This window comes from Procambarus clarkii, chromosome 76, assembly GCF_040958095.1.
Source record: "Procambarus clarkii isolate CNS0578487 chromosome 76, FALCON_Pclarkii_2.0, whole genome shotgun sequence".
In the NCBI taxonomy this organism is placed as follows: Eukaryota; Metazoa; Arthropoda; class Malacostraca; order Decapoda; family Cambaridae; genus Procambarus; species Procambarus clarkii.
The window spans coordinates 9921038-9932161 of NC_091225.1; the positions used below are offsets into that span (position 1 = coordinate 9921038).

The following is an 11124-nucleotide window of genomic DNA, read 5'->3' on the forward strand; positions in this document are numbered from 1 at the left end:
AGTTGTGACCCTGGCCATGTGTGACCCCGGAAGTAAATATACTAATGTGTTCCGAGACAAACCACAGAGAGCGAACTTAGTGAACGAGAGGTATAGGCCGTTCATGAGCAAAGATTGGATCAGTATAGGAGGCCAACCTGAGGTAGAAGTTGGTATCTTAAGAGATACCGGAGCTAATCAGAGCTTGATTGCGAGAAGCCTGATTGGGAATGATCGACGGTTAGCTGGCAGGAGTAAGATGAAGGTATATGGGTTATTGTCTGAGAGTGACATGCCCATATGCACTGTCCTGCTAAGGTCGGAATATGTGTCGGCAGAGGTGATGTTGGGAGTGTGCCCCGACATACCTGTTCCAGGAGTCCAAGTGATCCTGGGGAATGATTTGTGCGGGACAAAGGTGTTGCCGAGAGTCGTAGCGGAGAATGTGCCAGAGGAGTGCTCAGAAGGCCATGGCACGGGTGGGACACCTGAGAGTGTGAACCTGACTGACATCCGAGGAGATGAGTCAGGAGACCGCCAAGCCATTGAAAACCCTGTCTCGGTAGTGATGAAGGCAGAGGTGGCCGACAAGGAAGACGCTGGAGAAGGTGAGACAGTGTCGATTAAGCCGGTAGAAGATATCGATGTAGATATAGCATGGCTGTTTGATGAAGGTCCAGCCCAGAAAAATGAAGTCTCGGTGAGGTCAAAAGTGAAGATGGCCCAGCCGAAGAAGAATACTGTGAAGAGAGTTGACCTGAGTAGAGCCCAGACTGCTGAAATTAAGAGTCGGAAGGTGAATGCAACTGTGCTGAGTAGAAATGAGGAAGGATGTGGACAGACTGAGGACGGAAGTAGAGCGTCAAGTTGTCCACGAGCACAGAGGCATATGGATAGTGGAGTTAAGTTGTTTGAGATGTCAGGAGTTGACATATTTCACAGAAAACGTGAAGAAAAGATAGTGAAGAAGAGTAATAGCCGAGAAAATGAAAGGAGAAGAGACAGTATGTGTGGAGAGATGCTTACGAGCACTCTAGGAGAGGTAAAGCGACATGTACGGTCGAGTGCTGTTGGATGTAATACAGTGCCCGAAGAAACTTTTAGGGAACGAAGAAGAGTTGAAGGAGAAGAAATGGAATTGTATAAAGGTGAGAGATGTGGGAAGAGGATGATGATGCAAGCATGGATGAATAGTAGAAAGCCGAGGACTCGATGGAAGTCAAACAGGATGATGTCTCGGATAAATGAGACGAAAGGGAGGATCGTCGGTGATGACGAGGGAGTGAAGTATGATGACAGGAGACGAAAGTATAATGGCAGTAGATGGAAGTGTGAAGACGACAGAGGAGGTACAGACAGTAGATGTCTGACTCTGGACGTGAAGAGAAGGAGACGAGGAAACGGAGGGTGGAGACAGTAAGTAGAGTGGACCGATGGAGTGCAGGCGTCCAAGGAGGACAGCCTAGCCAAGGGGTGCCAGAGAAGTCAGATCGTTTGTGAGAAGATCATGTTTCTGGCAAGTTGTGAGCCAGATGTTGCAAGGAGCATCGAACTAATTGTAGACTCCTAAGGGAGTACATAAGCAGATCAACCGGTCGAACCAATCGGTTGAAGAACGAGACAGTGTGGTGGCGGATGTATTGTCCCGAGCTTTGCCACTGGAATAACTCTCAAAAATAAGGGGAGGGGAGTGTTATGATCTCAGCCTGCAGGAGAAACGAGTCTCCCTCCTTGAGAGTTATTCAGCAAGCCTGACCTAACTAGAAGGTCTAGCAAATATTGAGGTGATAACCCATATGTAAAATGGCTGGTTGGATATATATAAGAATTTAAGATTATGGGCAGTGGAGAAGGAAACAGATAAATGACTGGCTAGGAGATGTGGACATTTTGCTGGAGGCGTGAGGCTCGCTTCTGGAGGGGCTTTGACCTCACTTGAGTGCCAGACATCGCAGGAGTAAGCCGCGCTCCGTTTGAGCTCCCGCCAGAAGGGAACCCCTAGTGATATATCTCGAAGAGAAGAGAAGTGTGCAGACGTACCAGCTGTGGAATCGAGCTGGGAACGTTGTGGTCTCAAGTCCTGGTCGACGAGCAGATATTAAATCGCCCAGAAGCATTATTGTGGGCCGTGGGAGCGCCCTGACCAGACGCCGTCAGAGGGAAAGCGCCCTCGACCAATTAATCTGTGGTTTGTCTTTGGGGAAGAAGTTGCGGAGAACTTCGAAGCCAGCCTAGATGAGGTAATTGATGAGACTCCAAGGTAGTGAAGCAGAGGACCTCGAGCTGTGAGGAGAAGCAGTGAAGAGGAGTGTCACGTGCTTCTGTAGAGGTGGTGTAGCAGCCAAGAGAGCTGTGGAGGAACCTAGCAGAAGGGTGAAGCACCGTAGTTGCACAAGGAAACTTCATGATAGCAGCCTGGAGGAGCTGCAGAGGATCCTGGTAGTGAAGCCCGGAAGAACCTGAAGAGATCAGGGTAGTGAACTTCCAGAGGTGGAAGGGGAAGTTCTGGTGGATTACTTGTAGGGAGTTGATAGTGTTTGGTTGTCAGTAGCGTGCAAGACGCAGTGAGAGGTGAGTGATTGTTGGTATTCTGATGTCAAGGAGTGTTTTACACTGAAGTTTAGAGTTACAGTCGTAGGCTGGATTACCTACAGACGTATGCGTTCTAGGACTGATAGAGTGATCGATTGATCATTGTTGTGTATCAATGAACATTTATACTGATATGTTATTGCATTCAAATGCTGATTTTCTTGGTACACATTTATAGATACATATATATATTCTCTTGCTGATGGTGCAACAGTGTATGTAGACTTGATCAACTTGAGGAGGTTGATAGTATCAGGTGGTGAACCAGGAGATAGGATACCACTTGATAAGCTGATGATAGAGTTCTGATGGTGTTGGAGTGCAACCTGATTGTAATATTATAGAGTATAGGATTCATTATTATTATATGTGTGTATGTATTGTGTATGTGCTTTGTCCAGTAAATGTATCACAATTTGCTGGTGTTTGCCCTTGTCCTAGTGAGGCTTCCCAGGAGGTAGTAAAGAAGGAGAGAGAAAGAACCAAGAACCACTGCTGTGGACAGGGTAGAAGGTAATATTAATAAGTCAAAGGGGGATCGAGGAGATCATATCACCTAAGGAGAGAGTGGGGAGTCACAGCGGCTCGAGTGGGTGTGTGCACGTGACAACGAGGCTAAGTGTTGGAGCCGCATCCCCTAAACGTGTGACGTCGAGCCCCTCTCCAAGAGCCAGAAACGCCTAGTGTGATCTCCTAGTGAAGTAAAAGCACTCTGCCGAGTTGTGGGTTGGGTTGTCCGTAGAGAAGGATCAACGACAACAACACCAACAACCCACAGTCTATAATAACTATACAGTATATACATGTTATATATACAAGTATCTACATTTGTGTTCACCATAACAAACCACCAAGTTGGTATGCTGAGTCAAAAAGCAGGAAGGAGTGGCCGGTACACCAGCCACTCGCCACCACTCCCTCAACAACACCTCACTCGCCAACATCTTCCTCCTACCATACTGTTTTTGCTATTATTCACTATATAAAGATGTTATATGTAAGTATCTGCATGTTTTGTTCACCATAGCAAATCACTAAGTTGGTAGTAAGTGCAGACAGCAACAGGTCTAGACACAGATTCGGCAGACGATGCTACAGCCCTCCCACCCCTCAACATTACTCCTCCCACAGCACAGCGCAAAATATCACAACAATCCTGCTATTATCAGAATCCTGGTCATTTATATTACAGTCAGGGGTCTTCTGTAATACTATCATCGCTAAATAATACCAGTTACATATATTTTTTACATTTTTAGGCGATGCTGTGGTCACAAGCTGAACAGCAGTGCTGTGAGCTCATGCTGCGTGTGTCAGCCTTGGTGGCTCACTCAGTAATGAGGTCCTCACACCCGGGAATGTTGCCCAATTTTTTTTTTTAAATGGCATCTGTTTACAAGAGTTCTGAGGAAGGTGAGGTGAACCCCGTGTATCCGCGGGCCTTTTAAATCTTGCGTAGTACTCCAACACGTCATATGACGTGAAGAGCACTTTTGCGTATGGTACTCAACGCGTCATATGACGTGTTGCCCAGTTTTAAGGGTTAAGACTCTGGGTGTCTTGGGGATGCCCCTTCCAGGGTAGCGGCGGAGGTATTAGAGTCGGTTCTCCCTGCCGCCTAAACCCCCCCCCCTTCCTTCCGGCATTTACAGCTGTGCTGGACTTTTCTTTTGAGGCCGGGGACTTGGAGGACGACTCGGCCCTGGGTCCTGATGTGGTGGTTTCCAGGGCTGAGAAGGAGCTAATTTGGTGGGCTTTGGGCTCCCTGTTGGACCCTGCCTGGGTTTTTCAACCTTCTGAGCAGGGTTTACTGTTGCAAGGACTGAAGTTTTCCCCCCCCCCCTCCCCCTCCCCTTTGTATGAGTTGGATTTGGTGTCTGCCCCTCTCAGGGTTCGGTTCAGTGTCCCTTAAGGTTCTTCGATCCCGTCTTTCGGGAGGATTTTGGCTTCCTGCATCCCACCTCATGTGGTGTGGGATGGATTTGTGGCTTACCTTCTGTGCAACCTGGATTATGCCTCCATCATGTATCCATCTTCATTCAGGTTTGGGTCTTCATTTCCCTACTGGATTTTTTAGGAGGTTCCGGAGTCGTCCTGGCTAGCGGACTGTCCTGTGTTTTTATTAGAGGCTTGGCATGCGTTCTGTCGTTCCTGCATGCATGAGTGGCATGAGGCACTGATGGTGGTCCAGGTCCCCCCTCCCCTGGAGAGGGGGACGCTAAGTCCCGGAAACACCTCAAGGTAACCTCAAGGCAAGGTTTTCCCGGGGGGGGGGGGGGGGCAAATTTGAGCACCTCAGTCTTCTCAATGAGTCTGCTTTCTGCTTGGGCCTCTGGCTCTTAGGTTGTCTTTGCCCTTTTGTCCCTTGCTGTTTGTGGATTCTGCGGTTGAGCAGTATCTGCAGGCAGCTTCTTCTAGTTGTCGTCCGATGTTGGACTTGTTGGTTCTCTGGGGGTCCTGGGGTGGGGGGGCTTTCCTGGAAGGGTCATGCTAGGGCTTGGGGTTCCGCTCATCGTGGTAGGCTACTGGTGAAAGTTGACAATTTTGGAGCTGGCGCCGCTTTCAGTCCCGTCTTCATCTGGTCGGCGCGGTGTTCGCCCTGTACGTGGGTCAAGTTCTTGTAAGGGGGCGTCGGCCCTTTCGCAGTTCAACCCATTGACAGGGCAATGGGGGGGGGGGGGGAGCCTTACTCTGTTCGCTCATACCTGGTCTCTCGATTTGTGAGCTTTTTGGGTCATTTCCAACAGCTTGCGGTGGCGTTGGATAGCCCCTCCCCTTCCTGGGGGTTTGGGGCTGGCTTGGCGGGCCTCTTCTCCTGCACTTTGTCGGGTCATCTCGGAGTGGGTGCTCATGTGGTCATGTGCGCATGTGGTGGGTGCATGGTCAAAACGACGTGTCTCAGATGGATTTCCTGTCTGTTCCATCTCGGAGTGGGTGCGCTTGGGCATGGTCAAAACAACGTGTCTCAGATGGATTTCCTGTCTGTTCCCAGTTCCGAAACGGGACTGGGAACAGTCTCGTTTCCAGAACGGAAACAGAAACAGTTCCGTTTCCCGCAGGTCCACACAGTCTCGAAACGGGACTGTGCGGACCTGCGGTTCATTCTGGGCTTATCCTGTCTGATCCCCTGGGTTCTTTGCTCCTCCTTTCGAATGACTACTCTGTTCCAGGTCCAGCTTCTGTTGGAGCCGGATGCTTGGATGGTGTCCCTGGACTTCTGGGTTCTGGGATGCGTATCGACATGTCCCAATTCATTTGGGGTACATGGACTGGCTCGGTTTTGTTGTGGGGCATCTCGGTTACCGCTTTCTGTGTCTCCTGTTCAGGTAGAACCTGGCACCTCGTTTTTTCACACGCCTTACCCGGGTCATGGTGACCCGTCTGCATCTCTTAGGTGTTCAGGTGCTGGCCTACCTCGATGATTGGCTGGTCTGGACTCCCAGCCAATCCATGTGCCTGCTCGCCAGGGATTTTGTTCTTTCCCAGCTCACAGGGTTCGGGTTCCTGGTGAACTGGCGGAAGTCCTATCTCATGGTTCCTTCTCAGGTTCAGACTTGGCTGGGTCTTGTATGAGACTCTTGGACTGCTTCCTTGTCTCTCCCTCCAAGATCTCTGCTTTGGTTGTGCTCCCACCTTTGCTTGTTTCTGGGGGGCTCCTGGGTCACTTGCTCAATGGGTTGTGCAGGAGCCTGAACTTTGCCGTGATGGTCTACTCGACGGGTCGGGTTTGGCTTCGTCGTCTGTTCTGGTTCCTTCAAGGATGTCCCTTCTGCCTCTCTCGCGACCGCTTGGTTCGGCCTTCGGGGGCCTTGCATCAGCTGCTACATTGTTGGCATCCTCTTCGGGTTTTTCGAGGTCCAGTGCCTTAGAGCCTACCCGAGCCTGCACTCGATGTGTTCACGGACGCGTCATCTTTTGACTGGGGCTTTGGGACCAGTACTCACCAGGCCGGCCAGGGGCGGTGGGGTCTGTCCTTCCGTCAGGCCCACAGCACAGTGTGGAAGTTTGCGGTGGTGTGCACGTCGCTTCGGAAGGTTCGGGTCGCTTGCGGATCGACGATCAGGCTTCATTTGGACTGCTCCCCGGTGGTTCATTGCTTGAACTGAGGAGGTTCGATGTGGTGCTTGGCTCTTTGGTGTTGGTCGCTTCAGGTGACTGGTCTGCTGATTTCTTGTGGTTTGGCTCTCCCTGCCGTTCACGTTCAGGGGGTGTCCATCATCCTGGCGAACGGCCTGTCCTGGTTCATTCCACTGTCCTCGGAGACTCATTCCATTGACTCTGCAGGACGTTCAGGCACCCGGATGTGAACCTCTTTATGTCAGCTTGGTTGAGGCACCTTCTGGTTTATCCGGCGCCCTTCCCCAACTGCGAGGCTGTCAGGGTCGATGCCTTTCGAGTGGATTAGTCGAGTTGGGGTTTCCTGTACCTCTTCCCACCGGTTCGGTTGTTACTCCAGGTCCTGGCTCGCTTGGAGACTTACCAGGGAAGAGTAGTCCTGTTGGCCCCTTGGTGGCCGGCCCAATTTTGGTTTCAGCAGTGCTTGCTCAATGTCCGACCCTGAGGTTTTTTTTTGTCTGTGAACATGTGTATTGAAACTGAGTCTTTTTGTCATTGTACTGTATACAACCGTTGAAATCTTTCCTCACTTTTAACCCTTGTGTGGCTCTGGGCTATTTAGCATTTGTCACCCACAGGCGCATACCAAAAAAAAAAATATTCTTCTAAACCTGTTAATTTATGTTCTCTGATCATGGAGAAAACAAAAATCGTAAGTGGCATATATTGCCCGCTATAGGGCGGGGAAGTCTGGCAAAAAACAGGTGCTGACTCAGCGTGCGTCCCAGACGGTCTGTTGCTCGCCAGCTGTCAGGCAGGAGTTGCCACAAAGAGATAATTACCTAATCATTTCAATGTCTCTGATTGATTTTTCGTATTTTTTTTTTTTTGCTGTAATATTATTCAATAGTGTGTAGTGTGATATATTTATATAATAAAATGAGTGAATCATCGCTGTACTCAAAAATATGGTGTGCATATTGTTGATTCAGTTATTATGTTCATCAAGCAGTGAACAAATACTTTGTCGGTTATTACACTATATACACAGGTTATATATAAGTATCTGCATGTTTTGTTCACCATAACGAACCACTAAGTTGCTATTATGAGTCAAAAAGCAATGAGGAGTGACCGCCACACACCAGCCAGCCACTCGCTGCCACTCACTCCCTCAACACCTCACTTGCCCACATTCTCCTCCAACCATACTGTTTTTGCTTTTGTTCACTATATACAGATGTTATATATAAGTATCTACATTCGTGTTCACTATAACGAACCACTAAGTTCGCATGCTGAGTGGCAGTGCCAGTGGCAGCCAGTGGCAGCCCGCCACTGGCTGCTACTTCCTCCCTCCCTCAACTCACCTGACTCACCCACATTCTCCTCCCACAATACTGTTTTTGCTTTTATTCACTATATACAGACGTTATATATAGGTATCTACATGTTTTGTTCACCACAACTGTACAACTAAGATGATATAGATAGTTCAAGCACTACAGAGACTGTCGCTACACTATAAGATAATAGGAAGGATAAGAAACTTAGATGATTGTCATGCCCTTCAAGATGACCTGGACAAAATAAGTATATGGAGCACCACTTGGCAAATGGAATTTAATGTTAATAAATGCCATGTTATGGAATGTGGAATAGGAGAACATTGACCCCACACAACCTATATATTATGTGAGAAATCTTTAAAGAATTCTGATAAAGAAAGAGATCTAGGGGTGGTTCTAGATAGAAAACTATCACCCGAGGACCTCATAAAGAATATTGTGCGAGGAGCCTATGCTACACTTTCTAACTTCAGAATTGCTTTTAAATACATGGATGGCGATATACTAAAGAAATTGTTCACGACTTTTGTTAGGCCAAAGCTAGAATATGCAGCCGTTGTGAAATATCTTAAGAATATCCTATCTTAAGAAATATCTTAAGAAGCCCATATCTTAAGAAGCACATCAACAAACTGGAAAAGGTGCAAAGACATGCTACTAAGTGGCTCCCAGAACTGAAGAGCAAGAGCTACGAAGAGAGGTTAGAGGCATTAAATATGCCAAAACTGGAAGACAGAAGAAAAAGAGGTGATATGATCACTACATACAAAATAGTAACAGGAATTGATAAAATCGATAGGGAAGATTTCCTGAGACCTGGAACTTTAAGAACAAGAGGTCATAGATATAAACTAGCTAAACACAGATGCCGAAGAAATATAAGAAAATTCACTTTCGCAAACAGAGTGGTAGACGGTTGGAACAAGTTAGGTGAGAAGGTGGTGGAGGCCAAGACCGTCAGTAGTTTCAAAGCGCTTATATGACAAAGAGTGCTGAGAAGATGGGACACCACAAGCGTAGCTCTCATCCTGTAACTACACTTAGGTAATTACACACAGTCAGGTGGAGGCTACTGTCCTCACACATTCAAGGTCAGATGCACTAAAATTTCACCCCCAACAATACTGTTTGTGGTGTTATTACCCAATATACAGACGTTATATATAAGTATCTACATGTTTTGTTCACCATAACTGTTCAACTAAGCCGGTATAATGCTCAAGGAGCATAGTGGCCAGCCCTACCAACATGACAAATCATGCAGATGTTGCCACACCCATCACCAAAATGGCTTCTCCCCCCACACTCCTTTTGCTGTTATTACACTGTATATACACGTTATATATAAGTACACTGTATCAACATTCATGTTCACCATAACGAACCACTAAGTTGGTATGCTGAGTGGCAGTGGCAGCCAGTGGCAGCCCGCACTGGCTGCCACTCGCTCCTTCCCTCACCTCACCTGACTCGCCACCATTCTCCTCCCACCATACTGTTTTTGCTTTTATATACAGACATTATATATAAGTATCTGCATGTTTTGTTTACCATAGTGAACAACTAAGCTGGTATAGTGAGTACAGACAGTAAAAGGTGGTCACACACAGTCAGCAGACAATGCTACCTCCCTCCCCACCAAGATTACTCCTCCCACTACAGTGCTAATTATCACAACAATCCTGCTATTATAAGAATCCTGGTCATTTTTATCACAGTCAGGGGTCTTCTGTAATAATATCATCACTAAATAATAGCAAGAACATGTATATTATGGCATTTTTAGGTGATGCTGTGGTCACAAGCTGAACAGCAGTGCTGTGAGCTCATGCTGCGTGCGTCAGGCTTGGTAGCTCACTCAGTACTGAGACCCTCACACCCGGGAATTTGGCCCACGATTTAAAAAAAAATGGCGTCTGTTTACAAGAGCCCTGATGAAGGTGTGGTGAACCCCATGTATCCACAGGCCGTTTAAATCTTGCATAGTACTCCAATACATTATATGATGTGGAGCACAAGTTACTGCAAGTCACTGAACACATCATATGATGTGTTGTGCAGTTAAAGGGTTAATCTCGGTGTGTATATTTATTGTTGATTTGAAGGTTTAAATGATTGTATGATTTGTTATGAAATTACATATAATATTGCCTTTTCTAGGTGTAGTATGTGCTTTTTGATTGATAATCCTGTAGTTACTGTATTGGGAAAGTAGGAGAAGGTAGATTATTGATGACCATGTAATAGTATTTGTTGTTGAGATAAGATCTGATGTAGTTTGAGAGAGGCCTCAAATTCCATGGTTTTCAAGTTCAAGTTGGAAGCAATTGTATTTACAGTATTTAAGGCACAGACATGACATGGTTGATCTCATCGAGACCTAACAGAATTTGAGTTTGCACGGTGTCCCTTATATAAATTCAGGTGAATGTCTTGTGGCCACATATACCAATACCCTGCTTTTAGGAATTTGGGTTATATATATATAATGATAATATATATCTTGAGAACATATATACCATGGATTTAGGTTACTTAGACAATATTATCATTTAAAAATGTTGAATAATTTTGTTTTAATTCAACCAATTAAAAAAAATATATATAACTTACCTGATATATATTATAAAAAGTAAGTTTAAAATATTAGTTTTTTATTGTCAATCTATAGCTTTTCAATTATTTTCTGTGGGGGAGCCCCTTCAGCTGCCTGGAGCTATCGGGCTAAAATGTGATATATTAGACTAGGGCATTAGTCAATGGAGTTCAGCCTACTGGGAACCACGAGCCAGAACCTGGCCCCCTCGGAGAGGCACAGGGGCCAGGTCAGTACTGAGACTCTCACACCCCAGGAATGTTGGCCAGGACTTAAAAAAAATGTTGTCTGTTTACAAGAGCCCTGAGGAAGCTGAAGTGAACCCCATGTAGCCGCAAGAGTTTTGAATGCTAAGCTATACCTACGAGTGCCCACAAGCGCTCTGCACTCTCCCGATCTACCACCTACAGGCACTCTGCACAGTGCGGTGGTTAATAAAGCATAACAGTACCAGTATTAACACTGGTCTTCCTCCTAGGATATTTCTGGCAAATTTTGTTTATATTGATGAAAAGCTATATCTAATACATATCTATATATATCTAATCTATC

The 11124-nt window shown here is 46.6% G+C and overlaps 1 protein-coding gene across 2 annotated transcripts in view; it reads left to right on the forward strand.

The window, feature by feature from the left end:
• Positions 1-11124, forward strand: part of LOC123771433 (uncharacterized) — a 910720-nt gene that overhangs the window by 758024 nt on the left and 141572 nt on the right. The window lies entirely within an intron of this gene.